Consider the following 18,122-nt stretch of genomic DNA (forward strand, 5'->3'; position numbering starts at 1 on the left):
CGGGTGGGCACCATTAAAGAAAACATTTTAAAGCTCAATCCTCAGTTTCATGTAAATTAAGGACAAAAATATGCAACTTATCTACTTCATGAGAATGCCCTGAGGATCAAGTTAGAGAGGATGTGAGTGACTTGTCAATTATGTTAGTATTAAATTCAAATTAGGCTGAAACTAAAAGTATAACTTATCAAACTAAATAAAGGTGAAAGAAAAGTGGAAGAATAAACTTCACTGGGTGATCCTTCTGTTGGAGTGTGTCATACAATTCATTTTATCAAACGGATGTTTATTTGAAATAACAAGCACCCTTTTAAACCTACAAAAAATCACATAGAGAATTTATTCAGACAATAGTAACTTGAACCTGCAGATTTTTCTGTAATTAGAAAGGTGGAGATAGAAATGTTGTAGGAATCTGAGGCACAGCAGTTGCTGAGATTCCTGTATTAGCACAGGATGAAGCTTTGAGCATGTCAATAAAAAATCAGACTTAAGGTTAACAGGTAGAGGGAGAGTTGGAATGAGGTACAGAAACTAGACACCTCCAAGATGCTGTTAGTCCCAGACCCACAGGGGGTAGTTAACTTGTAAGTTCGTGGCAGAAGGATCCAGGTTTGTATCAAACACAGGGAGTGCTCTCAAAAGTAGTGACTCTGGGAGATTGGATTTGAAGGCAGGAAAGCAGTAGGTGGAACATAACATTGATGAGAGTCCATAACCACGAGGACAGAAATGAGTGGGTGAGCAACGTCTTTCTGTGGAAATGCCTTCCCTAATGGAAAGAAATAGGAGAAACTGATCTCGTTTGAGAAGGAGGGGAGGGCAGGGAGCGTCATCTTATGGGTGAACTGCAGGGAAATTGAGGAGCTTTATATAGGACGATTTATTATTTATTTATTTATTTATTTAAATCTAGCTTTATATAGCTAGATTTTCACAGGAAAGGGCGGCTGGATTTCACATGCCTGGGTATTTTCATGTAAAAAGAAAAGTATCACTAAGAATTTTAGAAATAGAACACTTTTGATGAAAAAGTATTAAAATATAGAATGATTGAGGATACTTTTATTATAATCATTCCAGTCATGAATTGTGGCAATTCTAACAAGTTTCTAAGAGGTTCTCATCTTTTCACCATCTTGTGTTGTTGTGGTGGTTCTTTCTTCTTGGTGAAATTTATTAGAGCAACTTATTCAGAGGATAGAAACTTTATTACATGTGTCTTAAGGAAATTAGCCATACACCTGAGGTGAAGTTTGCCATGGAGATAGAAGCTCTCTTAATCTCCAAACATATAAAATCTCTCATTTATTTGATTTTTTTATCAATTACTAAGTTATTACTTATTGATTCATTTTATTAAAGACACTGAAACTTTAAATTTACTCAAGACTTTAAGACCATTGAAATCCCAATCTGCTGGTAATGATAAAAGAAATGAGGAAAGATTTGATCACTGTCTCCAAAAAATATTCATTTTGTAACATCACCTTTTATTTACCCTGAATAATCTTTCAATTTCTTAAAGAATTATTAATCATAGTTTTCTTGCTACTTTAAAATGCAGATATTGTCATACAATGTTACAAAAGAACCTATAAATTTTTTCTACTCATACATGCACACCTAGAATACCTACAGTTATTTTTTTGTGAAGGTGATTTTTAAAATATTAATGACTTTAAAAATAAAGTATAGATTCTTACATAAACAGGTACTCATCTGAGAAGATCATTAGCCCTTTTAACCAAAATGCAAACAAAATTTATAGTTTGTAGTTTAAGGAACAGAATTTTATTACTGTTGTCTTAGTAAGGATAAATCATAATAACAGGCAACAAAAATAACTCATCTGTACACAATGTAATAATTGTGTTTAAATTATTTTTATTCTTTATAAATGCCAACTTTATCCATAGACTAGTAAAACTATACTGCAAGTGACTGGCATGCTAAATGCAATTCTTATTAAAGTAATATAATTCTTCCAAAGATACATTTCATTGAGTTATTTTAAATCATATTAACCCAAAACACTAAAATTAACAATCTACTACATTTTGTGTTAGCCTCATAAGTCAAACTCGAAAAGGAAATTCTGTTACTATGGAAAGATAAAGGAAAAGTGACTTTCAACTTAATGGCTTCTGTATCTGGTGGTGAGTAGAAAATTCAATTTTCTAGTCTGTATTCCTAAGATTTTACTATTACTCTTTGTTTGGGGAGTCTGACTCCAGTGTTTGATGTCTGACTGGTGACAGCTTTAAGCTGAATCCCACCCTCTTCACCCCGCGTCCCACATCTGATCAAGATGATAAGAGGGCCTGCCAATAACTGGAGTATTCAAATTATGCAAGTCCCTTCCCGCAAGAACCCTCAACCAGGCCCCACCCCAAACCACAGAAAAAAATCCAGGCCACTGTCCTTTACTTGCTCTCTCAAACCATCCAGGACCTGCTTGAGAGATTTTTCCAGAGATCTCAATTATATGTATCCCATTAATTTGCTTTTAGGATATAAACTGTGATTGAAACTGAGCATAAAAATGGCAGTTAAGAATGGTCTTAATTCTCAAGGAATCAACACTCTGTGGAAGTCAATGGTAGGTAAACATATAATTAAAATAGATATTAAATACTATAGTAGGGAGAAGCTATACAAAGGAAGCTCCTAAGTGTGAGAAACAAGTAGAAGTAAGTAAGCAATCGGGGTTAGTGAAGACTTTCTGCCTGAATGACTTAGGTTCTAAAGGGTGAGTAAGGCACAGCCACATAAACAACTGCGCTAGCGTTACTGCGGGAAAATAAAGCAGTATGGGGAAAAATTACGAAGGATTTCTTTGGAGAAGCAAATTCTAGATTCTGTTAGTTACAAGTATTTTGCCATGGCTAGAAAGTCTATTTTAAAGTAAGAAATGAATATAAATTTAGCCCTTTAATACGGGCCAGATTAAATAATCTTTTAAGGTCATATTTTGAGTTTAGATTTTATGACTATTTTTATTTTCAGCATTATTCCATAAACTACAAAATAATGACCCCCCTCATCTTTATATGTTACCTTCAGTGCACAAATCATTTCTAATACTTATCTTGCCTGTATTTTAGAGAAAAAAAAGTAGATGACTAATTTATTTTTCACTCAACACAACAAAAAATTAATTATTGGGCAAATAACTAGACCAATTGACATATGATTTATGGTTATACATAATAAAATCTATTTTATTTTATTTTATTTTATAGCAATTTATAATTGCTATCTCAATCTGTAAAATGGGTCCAGCATTATCTTTCCAATTTTTTTTGGCAAAAGACACAAAACTATTGTGGTGTGAACTTCATTTACCTGCCTTCTTTTTCAGTTAGAGACCCTTTGTAGTTAGCAGAGCCATATGACGCTACGTTTAATGACATGGAAGCAGACTTGGCATGTGCCTCTTTTCAACGTGTGAATTTTCCTGATAAGCAGACCTCGGCGATTACAACGTTCAGATGGTGTAGCGCAGTCAGGGATTTTCAGCCTTTTTCATCTCACGGTGCACATAAACTAATTACTAGAATCATGTGGCACACCAAAATATATATTTTTTGCCAATCTGACCAAAAAAAGGTATAATTTTGATTCATTCATATTAGATGGGGATTGTTGTGTTGGCTGTTGTCATTTTTTTAAATTTGACAATCCAAATGGAAAAGAGGTCACTGCCCCTGACTAAATAGTCAAGTATTGCATGTTTTAAAAATCCTTCTGGCACAGCCGTGTACTATGGCATACCAGCTGAAAATCGCTGGCACGGCTAATGGATGGTGGCGTCTCCCTTAGTCTAACTGATGATTTGCTGCAATATGAATGATTGACCAGGATATTCACAGAAGGATTACTGTGAGTTAGAAATACAGCTCATTAAGCCACTGAGATTTAAGGGTTAAATTACTGAGACTGCAGTTTGTCATATTAGTATAACATGTAACTATTAATATAACTTGTGAAAATGTCTAAAGACTACAATGGATTAAATTTAATAACCAGCAATAAGAAAACAAATGATGAAGACATGAGGGCAATAATGGAGATAATATCTTCTGAAATTTATCTCAATTCATTTATCCATACTTTCAAGAAACATTTAGTTCATTTCTACTCTATGGAAGCAGGGTACTCAGAATACATCACTTGTGGAGGTTTCTGTGGTAAGTAACAAAGAAAGACCTTGCCCTCCAGATTGTTATGGTTTATTTAATAAAAGAATCATAAGAGAAATTTTTAAAAAATAACTAGATGATTTAAGAGAGAGAAATACTTTATATTCAGCACTATTAGGTCAACATTCATGAATGAAATGACATTTGGGCTATGTCGAGTTTTTAATAGTATCTACGTATACCAAACTTGTCAACCTTTAAAAATAACTGACCCCCCGTAAAGAAGGTCTAACTATGGGAAACCCCGTCCCCCCTCTCATCATCCATAGTCATCCTCCCACCTGGATGTAACCTTCTGAATGCAAATTTTGTTAAAATTAGACAATAACATATAAATATTGATATTCATGTTTCCTAAATATCTGTGCACGTAGTTCCCTCTCTCCAGGTGCCAACTTAAATGTCCCTTCTTCATAAAGGCCTACTTTAGAAAGCAGCTTCAATTTTCCTCTTCAAAACAATAACCCATATGCTGTTACGTTAGATGTTTAAATATGTCGTTCCTGTCTGAATCTTCCACTTGGATGTAAACTCTATGACGGTAGGCACTGTGTTTTATGCGGCATATTTACCCAGCTCTAGTTTAGTCCTTGGAGTGTGATATTTATGGAGTGAATTAATAAACAAAAGAATGACAGATATCTATAATGACTATTTTCTGAACTTTTCTTTTGGAAGTTAAATAATTATTCCCTACCTTTAGTGACTAACAGTGTAAATCTACAGGGTGTGCTTTTCTATAAAGGAATAAATTGGATGTAAAATGTTTGAGGATTTTGATGGCTAACATATCTGAATAAGTATCACAATCTTTCTTTTCAACATTCTTCTGTATTTTGTAAGAGTGGTAAGATATAAATGAATAAATTGTTGTTTCCCGCCCCCCCCCATCAAGGACCTTGCAACCCTAAAGCAAATAAAACCAGTATATTTCACTGTAGTTTAAAAACACAGCTGGAACTGTTTACTCTCTAGACAAGTTTTGATTACAAACAGTACACTTGGCTTCTCTTTTCCAATCTCCTAAATAAAGCAGAGGAGTGACATCTGCGAAGTGAGTCAGAGAAGTGAGTCAGAGGAAAGCAGAAATAATAGCACTGATGTTATACATATTGTTTAACTTGCTCTAAGTCTAATATAATATAAATTACTAGGATAAATTTGAATAAGGTAAAATTGACTATTTAGTGGCATGTATGATTATGACTTTAGGGGGAAATGAATTCTTTATCACTTAAACCCTTTCATTTGAATGCAATAGTGGCATACTAAGATTACTTCATATCTAATATGTCCACTTTATAAATACTGGAGGAACCAGTATTTAACTCTCTCACCAGGTTTCATGGAGAATTAGGAAATATAGACTCAAGGTAACTCTAGTAGATTCCCAGTAACTGTAGTTTAATGCATTTTTTTCTTAATCAAAACTTTTACTTACTCATGACTTCTACTTTTATGGATCCTTGACTTCCTGATTTCTCTGTGTTTCAAATTGTAGTTTCCCAACACAAAGGTAAAAATTAGGTTAATTAACCAGCTACTAACCAGGTTGTACTTCATGTATTAGTGAGGCATCCTCTGTCCCACTCATAGCTGCTGCCCAACATACAAGTGTGACTATTTTTATTTCTTTAATGATACACTGATCCCTGATATTATCTATGTGGACAGTGTAAGAAGTTGGTGAAATAGTACAGAGCAGAGTAACTTACACATAAGTAATCCTACTTCAGAGAACTCTGTGGTTTAAAATAACAACTGTTTGTGTTCATGCTCAGAATGTCAGTAAGTCATCAATAACTAGAAAGCGAATCAAATCAGAAAACAATTCCAGATTTCAGCCCTAAGGTATTTCCCAACACCCCCATCCCTGAAACCACTTCTGGCAACATTGTTGGTATCTGAGTTTAGTTAATAAAGTAGAACTACTACAAGTAATTTGGGAATCATCCACTCACAGGAAATGGAGCTTAAGGAACTATGGAATGGGCTACGGAAGTCAATTTTGGAAAGTTTAGCCACGTGTTTGGAAAAACATTTACCAAAGACTTCTATCCTAATGTCATGAAAGGGGCTAGGGATCTCTCTGGACCCTCTTTGACAAGGTACTAATTCTATTCATTTGGGCTCTATCCTCATGGCTTCAGCACCTCCCAAAGGATAATAGGATGCTCCTATGATCAACGTCTTTAGAGTTTAGGATTTCACCACATGAATTTGGGGGGGGAGGGGGCGGGGTGTAGAGTGATGACACATTCAGTCCAGAGCAAGATTTAATGGGATGCATGACCTTCCAAAGATGCAAATCTCACTGTTAAAATGATATTTAATTAGAGTCTTGAAGGAAGTGAGAGGGTTGCCATTTGACAAACTATGGGATGAATGTGCAAGGCACAGGAACCAGCAAGGGAAAAAGCCCTGAGGAGAGACTCTGTGTAAGAAAAGTCCAGGTGGCCAGTGTGACCTGAGCTCAATGAGAGAGGGAGAGATGGTCAGAGAGGCTGATGGAGATTATGTCATGGGGGTCACAGTCCTACTTTATCAACAGGAATGTTTTCAGTTCCCGTTATTTGTAAGCAACCCCGGTAATCACAGGTCATTACAAATGTGGAGGAAATGACTCTTCACTCATTGTTCACAGTCTAGTAGTAGACACTCCCAGTGACAAGAATATCACAATCAAAGTGATAAAAACATGATTAAAGCCTCTTTTATGCACTACAGAGAGTAATTAAAGGAGCTACAAGCCCTTGTGGGATGATTGATGCTTGGTTTCGGAAACAATTTAATGTTTGATGTAGATTGTGGGTTCAGCATAGAATGTTATCAGCCAATGAAATTGAGACATTGATTTTCAACAGAAGAAATATCGTGCCCATGCAAATGGACAGGAAAAGTGTTTCAGGCATGTGAGGAACAGTGACCCCTTGGCTGAGTTGGAATACAGGATGTATTTCAGAGAGTCCTGGGGATACATAAGAAAAGCAGATTGACTTAGGATGGTGAAGTGCTTTGCATTCCACAAAGAAAGTGTGAGATTCTCCTACTGGTTTTAACAAACCAGTTCCAACTTTCACAGAGTCGACGAGATCCACTTTACTTGGTTATAGTAATATATGGAGGTAATTGCATTCGGTTAGGAAAGCTAGGCTGGACAAGAGAGACCCTAAGGCTATTGTAGAATTCCAAGCAAGAGTTGAGAAAAATTGAACTAAGAAAATAACAGTGAGTTGAGGACCAGAAGGTCACAATAGTCTTGAGAATCGCTTTGGAGACAGTGAAGGTACTTTTGGATGGGCCACCAAGGCCACCGAGGGAAATGAGCAATTTAGTCATTTTATACAAAGCTGCTTCTGATGTCACTTAATTTGGGTTGGTGATAAAAATCACAGTGTATATTACTTCAGAAAATAAGTAGAGGACATCAGTATCACAGGTCTCCAGAGAGAAGATCATGCCAACACTGTTTTATTTCTACCTTGACTAAATTAGATAATGAAGGAATGAAGAAATTATAATATATTTTAATTTCAGTAGAGTATTGTAGGGGTGTCTCACAAAATAATTTTTGGATAATTAAAGAAAATTGGCTTGCCTATGAATACTATTACATAGGCTATGGTTGGGTTGTGATGAAGGACCGGAAGTCAAATATAACATAAATTGTTACATATCTACTTCTGGGAGATGATGTCAGTTTTGATTAAATGTCAACTGAAAAGAAGAAATTATTTATCTTAATCCTAAGAAAATCCCAAATTAAATAGCCATACTGTTTTCTGAAAGATGATGAAAGTAGTAAAGTAACTAACGAACATCTTAGAATAAAGCTAAAAATATATTCAACTTGTTTTAAGCATCAAAACTTGCAAATGTGTAAATTAACAATATAAAATACAGCATTTCTCTGGCATCACACATATTTGCTACATAGTAACCCCAGAAACCCATTTCTAAAAAAAAAAAAAATCTTCCTTTGTTTATGATTGTTCAAATAAGGATCACATACAAATTTATGAAGAAGAAAAAAACCTTTTCATACCTAAATACACTTGTAAATTCAACAAAGGGGAGGTTTTAAATATAAAAAGCATTAGCCCAGAACGAATGGGGACTGAATGGAAGTGGTTGGAATATCCGATTTCCAAGAGCTAGAGGATCCCTGGTGATGGACAAAGAACAAAATGCCCCAAAAAAGTGCAAAGCAGAGCTACAAGGTGCAGGCAACACCTTTATTGATTTATTTTTCTTGATGTGGTAGCTCAGAGAGCATAAAGCCAGATGAATGATTCCAGATATTTTGATATTTCTGTGACCAAGCCCAGAGGGTGCTAAGGTGAGAGGAACAGAAAAGAAGACGACTAACAGAAATACTTTTTGAGTTGGTGGTTTCCATGACTATACCGAATCATCTGATACAATTTTGAATCCAATTTAAAACTCCTCACTCTTCTCTCCAAGGTCCTGAAAAGGCTGGGCCCTCCCCACCTGAGCGACGGCTGGGCTGCGTTCGGCCCCCTGGTCGGACCCCCTGACTCACAGTGTTGTCTGTCTCAAGGTTATTCTTAAAGAAACTGAGTAAAGGGGATTTTGTAATTTTGTTTTTGTTTTTTTTGTTTTTTCTTTTCAGTCAAAGGACAAAATCTATAAGATATATATTCTTTTCTCCATCTCCCAATATTCCTTTGAAATTTACTTAAGTCTGGATCCAGTATATATATATGTGTATATTTTAGTAAAAGCAGACTCACTGTTATAGGCATCCAGTTAAGATTTTTAATGAATTATATTTCCATCCACTTTAGTATTTTTTTCAACCTCCTCTATATTTTATCAGTGGATACTTTTCTAAGACCTAATTTGTTCAACAATTCAATAAACTTTTTTTTTAACTTTTTTTTACAAGGATCCAAGTAGCTACTGGGAACAAAGAGATGAAAAGGAATCAAGCCCTGACTACAGTGATAGAAGTATATCAGCATGAGCATGAGAAGTAATGGGATCAGTGGTTGCCAATATATTATCTGTGTACAGACATCATCATATGTTATTATACGCTTGATCCTGAAATGGTAATTTGGAGCAATGATTAGAAGGTAAAATGTCTGAAAACAAGTCAGCATACTGTCTGATTAGGTTCAGGAACGTCATGTCTTAATTTGTCTCCTCTGAGAGGCAGATACCAAATGTGATGAACTATGCAAAATATTTTTCACAAGTCCGGCCAGCGTGGCTCAGTGGTTAGCATTGACCTGTGAACCAGGAGGTCACGGTTCGATTCCCGGTCAGGGCACATGCCCGGGTTGCGGGCTCCATCCCCAATAGGGGGCGTGCAGGAGGCAGCCGATCAATGACTCTCTCTGATCATTGATGTTTCTATGTCTCTTTCTCCCTTCCTTGCTCTGAAATCAATAAAAATATATTTTAAAGATATTTAAGATGTTTTAAGTTGTAAAAATATATTTTTCTAAAGTATATTTAGGAAACACATGAAGTAGAAATTACAAAAACTTCAGGTGGGGGGATATAAAGAAAAAGTGAACAGAATATACATTAAAACAAATCCACAGGGTGATGTATCAACATAGGCTAAGAAACAGCGAATCTGAGGTGAATAGCATGTGTCATTAAATAGGCCCTGAGCATGTTGGACGGCAGATCTCACTGCAAAACACACCTGTAGCGTGATCATGAGATGAAAGGGTGAAGGAAGATGGCAACAAACATGGGCAAATTACCCCCAAGGCAGCCTTATCATTGCTAATTTCTAGTTCTTTCTATTACTAACACCAAATTGTCCCATCACTTGGCATTCTAAGAGTTGGTGGAATTACATAGAATACTTGAGATGATATATGTACAGTTAGAAAGACGACCAATTACTCTCAGTGATGGAAATATTTATATAAATGTTGAGAGATAGATGATGCTTGATGGCCCTTAGAATCTACCTCTTCAATCTTGGATTGCAGGGGACCTAACTGAGTGAAGCCGTCAGCTGTGCAGCTATGAAACCCACCAGATTTTCCATGAAACCCACCTCTCTCACTAGCTGTCCCCATCCAGGGACTAAGCAGGACAAGACTACTAAGGCTCTCCCATTCCTAAAGACACTGGAATCCGCTGATCCTGGGGGACTTTGACTCTTGGCTCCCCAGAAGCTCTGCTTGAACTCTCAGAACTGCATCGCGATACATTATTATCAGCGGAAGTCCCCATACTGTACATTAATATACTTGCGTGTCGCTGAGAGTGTGGATCTAAAATGTTCTCACCACACAGAAACAAACGAAAGAAAAACAAATGAAAAGGTAATTACATGGAGGGATGGATGTGCTAACTAAGCTTATGTGGGGAAGCAAAAACCCTGAGGCTCTCGCCCTCTGCCAGCAGAAGGCCCCAGCTGTATGAAAGTGACACAGCATCGTTACAACAGATGTCATGTTAGCTGACTCACGTCTGACCCATTGCCTGAGAACCACTCTTGTTCTGGTTCCTATAAAACTGGCCTGGGACTTTCAGGGGTGCGGTTTGTCCCCCGGGTACACCACTGGGAAGAGGCGGTTTGTCTCTTGTGTATGTCCAGCCCCTCTGCCGGCTGAAATAAAGACACGTGCCATCTCCTTCAGCTCCCCAGTTTTGCTTCGGACTGTCCGGATCCAGCGCCGCCCTCTGCGGCCTTGCCTGGTTGCGTTGCAGCTACCGTGGCAATCATTGCACAGTACATGTGAGGGTCAGGTCATCATATCATAACCCTTAAACCTGCACAGTTCTAGCTCGGTAAGGTTCCAGGTGGGGGCGAACTGCATTGCAGTTTGAGATGCTTCCACCCAGCCTCCCTGCTGTCCCCCCTCTCCCTCTTTCCTTTACCCTGAGTCCAAACTGCATCAAGGCCTGATGGGCCCTCTTGCTGTCCCCGGATTCCCTCCTTTTTCCAAAGTCATTGTTCTTAGTAAATCTCTTGCAAGGGTAGTTTAGTTTGGGGCTCCGCTTTTCAGAAGACCCAGGCAACTCATGATGTGTCTAAAAGTAATCAAATTACGGTTGGTTTGTTTTTTAATTTTCCAATCTTCGTATTGTTTGAATCACCATTTCAGAACAAGAACATGTGAAGGAGCCACCGCTTAAGAAATGTGTCAGCTTTGGGACTTTGTTTCAAAGGAGTTTGCTAGCTTTGTGTCCCTGTTGCTATTTTTGTGCTTCTTTGTTTCCTCCTTTTTGGGTGCAGCCCAGAAAAGGAAAGCTAAGGAAATGGGTTGCTACTTAATGTACAAGGGCTGAAAGAAAAGAAAAATAAAACAAAGCAGGAAAGCAGAGTAAAAAAAAATAATCACCTTGGAAGAAGAGCAACAAGGCAGGATAAACCCTGCAAAAGAAAAAAAGGAGGGTGCAGCAGGGCCTGACAGGGAGCCCTACAGCTAACAGGAAAATCTATCTGAAAAACAGAATTGCATCTCCACATTTAGTACAGACTCGGCACACTGATGATCAAATACATATTTACCAAATGTTCTTACTAAAACATTAACTTCAGTGAATGTCAGCAAGATTGAGTTTCACCTAAGTTAAGTTTGCATAGTCCATGGACGACCAATAGTGTGGGGAAGGCCTGGGGAGGGGGGTGGAGGGGGGTGGAGGGAGTCAATGGGACAAAAGGGGACAACTATAATACTTTTGAGAAGAAAGATAAATAAATAAATAAATAAATAAACCTTGAGTCATAGTATTTTTCACAGTTTCTCTTACAAATCAATGCACAGTAACACACTAAATTAAGACTAACAGACAGATGTGGCTAGACATAATCTTTCATAGTCCCTTAGAATGCTTTTAAAAATATACTAGTAATAGTAATTTCTATTTATTTTTCAAGAAGAAAAGTATTATCAATTAAAACTGGTTTAAACCATTTAATATGGAAAAATGTATTAATTATTGAAGATAAAGATGTAGATACTTACCAATTAACTCAGTAAAATGTAATAGGTGAACAGTTAATCAGAAAATCCAATCATGTACAAAAAAAAACTTGAACACGTAAAATAACAAAACAATACAGTAATTTTATATGTTGTTTCTAAAGAGAAATACTTAACACTACATTGGTGACATAAAAGAAATAATATGAAAAACTGAGATGGTTTAGAGCAGATATTCACAATTTTGTCCTACTGAATATATTCTTGTGAATTATTCTTTCAAAAGTGTTATCCTTAGTCAAGCTACTTTATTAACACCGTAGTATTGTTTGTCCTCTGTTGGAGGTGTGCATAATGCGTTGACATACAAAAAGCCTTCTGCGTAGGTACACACGTAAAACATACACATGTGCTTTTGAAACTGTTAAACTTGTTTGTTTGTTTGGTAGCTTATTGCAGCCTTTAGGAGATGAAAATAGCAAGAAGATGGAACTTCCCCTAAGCCTCCAGAAAGAAGGGCAGTCCCCCGAGCACCTTGGTCTCAGCCCAGCAAGACCTACTGGAATTTCTTAACTACTGAACTGTAAGTAAATAATTTGGCGTTTTTGTAGGCCACTAGGTCTGTAGTAATTTGTTACAGTAGCTTTCCCAACAGATACATTCCTGCTCCATCAAAATATGAGCCTGGATATCGAACTGTACCTAGTCTCTATATCTTTTTAAAATTATTATTCTAAAAGCTGCTAGTAGAAGGCCTGCCGGGTTGGTCTTTGCTGCCCTGTCTGTAGGAATGACTGACTGTGAGTATACAACACCCTTTAAACTCAATCACCTTTTAGTTTTTTTCTTATTTTATTTTTTTAAATATATCTTTATTGATTTCAGAGAGTGGAAGGGAGAGGGAGAGAGAGAAACATCAACGCTGAGAGTCACTGATGGGCTGCCTCCTGCACGCCCCCGACTGGGGATCGGGCCCGCAACCCGGGCACGTGCCCTGACCGGGAATCGAACAGCAATCTCCTGGATCCTAGGAGGGCGCTCAACCGCTGAGCCATGCTTGGCCGGCCAATCACCTTTTTAAAAAATAGTTTAAGTGAGTCTTCTTATTTTCCAGTCTTGCTAGGAAAGAAAAGTGGCTATGGGGAAAATGATGTAAATGGAGTATGGGAAGATGGTATGAAGGGCTTCTTACATTCCTTCCAAGAGAAAGGTTGATGACTCTGACTTCCTAGGCAACAGTTTTTCAAGGGGAAAATGTCTGGTTGGTCCAGGTTGCTTCACAGAGTAAAAGGTCTTCTTACAGAATCGCACCACAGCCCTAAATATAGAACCTACTGAAATCCACCAGTAACCATATTTCTAAACAAGAAGAAAGATTGGGAGCTCATTTAATGCCCACTCTCATCCCTGGGTTATAACCTCCTCAAGACTACTGACCCTGTCTTCTGTATCTTGGTTGAGTATTTCCTTGTCTAACTTTCTGCACATTGAAAATGTTCTGTAATGATTTAATGATTCCCCGAATGTTCACTAACCGGGAGGATCTCTTACAGGGTAAGTGTTTTGAAGTCTAAATGTTTAACTTTGTAGCATGGAAGGGCATAACATTCCTTCTTGTAGTCTTTTTCACACCCTCATGCTGAATTTATACACGAGAATTGTTCTTCAAATAAGGAAAGGCTTCTTGAACTTTCCATGGCAACATGATAGACAAGACTGTGATCTGCCAGCGTTCTAAGTCTTGCAGACACTAATAATAGCTGACGGATTAAGAATAATTGACAGTGTCATTGTGAGTGTTTGTACTAACAGGAAAATGGGCTTGACTGATAGCTGGAGGCAAAGGCAAGGGACTATCAGACAGAAATAAGTGATTTCACAGGCATTAGATTTCCGGTCTAGCTTAATAAACTCCCAGTTCTGTGGCCCATGGAAGGCATAGTCTGGGGTGTTCATACTATATGACTTTCCCCATGATATGTTTTAATTAAATTCAGGGCTGTTGGTAGTTTCTACTTAAATGACAAAAGAAAAGGGATCAGTAATCTTTTAAAAAGTTCTGTAGTTAGTGACATGTATATGTTACATTTAGGCATAGATTGAGCTACAGTCAAATGCTTTTAAAATCACCTGCCTACACTCTTCTTATTTTAGCCATAGTATGAAACACATTTTTTTTAAACCCATGTCATTATTCTAATTAGCACCCTTTATAATGATTTTGGGGAGGTGTTAATTAGTTTAATTCCATTAGCTTTTAAACAGAAAGCATTCATGCAAAAATACTCATTAATAGGTACTTGAAATTTAGGTCTTGACCATTAAAAAATTATAGCTTATGTCAAGGTTAGGCATGCCATGAAGAAAACCAATCAAGGTATTTCACAAGAATTTTATTAAGTTAAATATCTGTTATAGAAAAAACCTATGGTAGGTTAAAATGACCAATTTCATTCTAGCCCTGCTCTTTACTAAATGTCTAACTCTCTCAATCTGCTTCAGTCTTATTTTAAGGATCAGATAAAATGATATATGTTCGAATATGTTATACACAATAAAATACTATGTAATTGTATCAGAGGTGGTCAGCAATTCACAAAGTTTCATACAGTTTTCTGCCATAGAGTAGAATTTTTTATCCCTGACCAGGCATTGGGTCTTTTTTTTTTTTCAAATCTAAAGGGTGTAGCTCTCAGCACTGGTGTGTGAGTGAGGTGTGTGACCTTTCCAATCTTGGAGCTTAGGAAACAGGAATGCCTTTTCCATGATTTCTGTCCACCCGAATGCAGAGGACTTGGAAAATCAGGAGTCTGAGTCTCTGAGTCATCACATGAAAAGACATTTTCCTGCCACAGAGAGGTTCATTGGACTGTAATGTAAGCAAGGAAAAAATTGTGTTAGAATAGTTGAAATTTAGGGTTCTGTTTGTTACAAAATCTAGCATGGTTATATTATCAAATACATCCATGCAAGTATTTTGAATTAGCCTTAATATAGAAACATTCATACATTCACCTGCCTTAAGTGTGTACATTCTTCAAAATGTGTCTTGTGACAGAGGCGTCAAGATTTCTACATATTACACAGAAGATTGTTTTAGGAGATTTCTTACATATTTTACTTTTATAACTTATAAAATAAAACCTGTTTAGAAATATAAAGAAATATGTTTCAAATGATTGAGGTTTTAGGTAACCATGAGTATAAATATGGTCACCTTAGTATAACTCCCAAATTGTAGCTCTTGTCCCTGACCTAATGACTCGATGTTGCCCGTTTCCCAAGTTTCCATTCCCATGTACAACTGGGGCTACCCAAGGCATAATTTGCTCCTGTCCACGCCTGCTTTGCTGAAGTCTCATTTCCCAGCCCGCTGCCCTGTATCCCCCAGCTCCACGCACGAGGCATGAATCTGCAGCCCCCCCAGCTCAGCTGGAACCCGCGGTGGCAGCCTCGAGGGGACACACATCTGCCCCTGCGGGCTTGAGTTGCAGTTCAGAGTTCAGACAAGCTGAGCGTCAGTGTCCTGACGACGTGCTGAACAACACGCCTACAAAGCGAGGACAACGCCTTCCTTTCCTTCCGTGCTGTATTCAGTAAAATGATAAAAGGATGTTTGTCGCATTCTAGTCTAGAAGGGGCCCATGGACATTTTGCCTACAGCTTGGCTGGGCTCTAAAGATCCAAGGAGCAGCCACAGATAAACCCACGCAGAGCGCTCCCTCAGACTCTCACGCGTATTGCTAGCACTGGCTTTTCATTCCAGATGTTTCTTACTCAGAGGCCTCACTATCCAACCCTGCAAAGCCTTCAGTTCCTTCTACCACATCTTTATATGTCTAAATCCCATGTATGAAACAGAGTTTGCATGTCTTCCCTCCTGGCACCCTACGAGGAGCCCTTTTCCCAGACTCCGCAGAGAGCGGTGGAAGGAGAGGAGGGTGCCCGTCTTTCCTGGACAGAGGCACCCCTCTCCCTCTCTGGCCCAGCAGGACATTGAGTTCCAGAAACGCACACTGCCATCTGAGGTTATTTGCCTGTTCCTTCTGAAAATATTAAGACTGTATTCCAGGTTTTTGGAAAAAAGCTTAGTTTTAAGCTAATTTTCTTGAAAGTAGCTCTCCCATCCCTAATGGTAGCTGTAATTTCATGCAGAGTAGGAATGAAATATGGACGTCTCATGTGGAAATAATCTTTTTCCGGAGTGAAACCAAATTAAGAGAAAAAATGTTTAAATAACTACCCATGAGGGATAATCCTTTCATGCATTAGCTAGCTGACAATCACTCATGAAATATTAAATTTGACAAGTTTTTAAAAATATTTTCTTATTTCTATGTTCTCCTTTCATTTTCTTCCTAAATTTCAATCTGTAGAAATCGATTTTAAAGGCTACAGAGTCACACCTGAGTCTCGAAGTAGAAGTTCCACATTAGGAATGTTATGTTCTAATTATTAATAAACTGAGGTTCTTCTAAATACACAGATGTTTAAAAAAATGGTAAAGAAGCAGGAAAGGCAAATGCATTCAGTTCTTAGGAGTATAACACATCACACACATTGCCCTGCAAAAATTTCTCAGGACATTTCAGGAAAACCTTTTAAGCAGCAGTTCATTGAAAGGCTAGTTTAATTTATTCAACTTCACATTTCTAAAAACTTTTGACATTTGTATTTTGCCATAAAGGCAGCACAGTGGATATGGGTCTTGTGAAAGGACGGTTATTTTGCAATTTCAGATTAAGTCAATACGTGTATTACCATGTAAGCACTTTCATGACAGAAACTCAATAATCCTTCGTTTAACCCGGACTGAATACCATGGAACTGTCTAAACCTTATAACCTGTCTAGTCAAATCAGAAAGTCAGGACACATATCTAGTAACCTTGCATTTAAAAAAAAATCAGACCTCATTCAAGTAGGAAATGTCCATATTTTATATGTGTATGTCTATGAGAATATATAGCTATTAACCTTTTAATGAGAAATAATTCAGATAAAATTTATGCTGATTATCCACATGCAGAAATAGCTACTATACCAATACATAGTTTTCTAATTAAAAAGAGCATTAAATATTAAGAAAATCGATAATTTTGTAAATAGCAAGCTGCAGAGAGTGTTTAAGGAGGAAGAGGAACTTTGTCTTATTACCTATAATTTAAAACTCCAGGAAATAGGCTTTCCATACAAGATATCCCTATTTTTATAAATAAATATTGGCTATAGAGTAGACACCTATATCTATCATCTCATTTTGTTCTCCCAGAAACCCTGTGAGAATGGCAAGGCCGCTGTTTTTGTACCTGCTTTATGGGGGAAACTGCCGGGTCAAATGGCTGGAGAGCAGAGTACGCTTCCCCAGGACTCTTGTTTTCCTGTGAAGGTAGAGGTTTCTGATGATAGAATATTGCCCAGAAGTGAATCCATCCCCTAAATGTCACCTGACAAGTGCACTAAAGAAAGCTAAGCATTTCTTTCTTGTAACTACTAGATTAAGTCAAAACATTCTGTGATTGCCAATAATCATATCAAAGCAGGTTTTCCAATAATAATAAATGAAACATTTCAATCTAGGCCAGTTATCCTCTAGACACAACAGAGATGTTATTACTGGAACATTATTATTTATTAAAAACAGAGAGAATATTGTCTCAAAATAAAAATAATTAATTATGTATTGAGAAATATTAAACATACTTAACATTCAATATGTTTCCAAGGAAGTGAAAGGGTTTCTAGATAAAAGCAAATGTTTGAAACAAAATGTTGTAAAAAATTTTTAAACTGTTTATTAGCATCAATATCTCATTTATTTCTACATTTTATTTTGTTTTTTTTAGAACTAAAAGAGCACTGTTTCTAGTCCATAATAAATATAGCACAAAAGCAGTTGTTTCCGATAACCCACTTGCAAGGTCTATAACATTTAAAAAAAATACTAATAAAATACTTGATAGAATACTAGAACATGTTTGCTTCTAGGTGAATCA

Source organism: Miniopterus natalensis, chromosome 4 (genome assembly GCF_054644295.1).
Source record: "Miniopterus natalensis isolate mMinNat1 chromosome 4, mMinNat1.hap1, whole genome shotgun sequence".
Lineage (NCBI taxonomy): Eukaryota > Metazoa > Chordata > Mammalia > Chiroptera > Miniopteridae > Miniopterus > Miniopterus natalensis.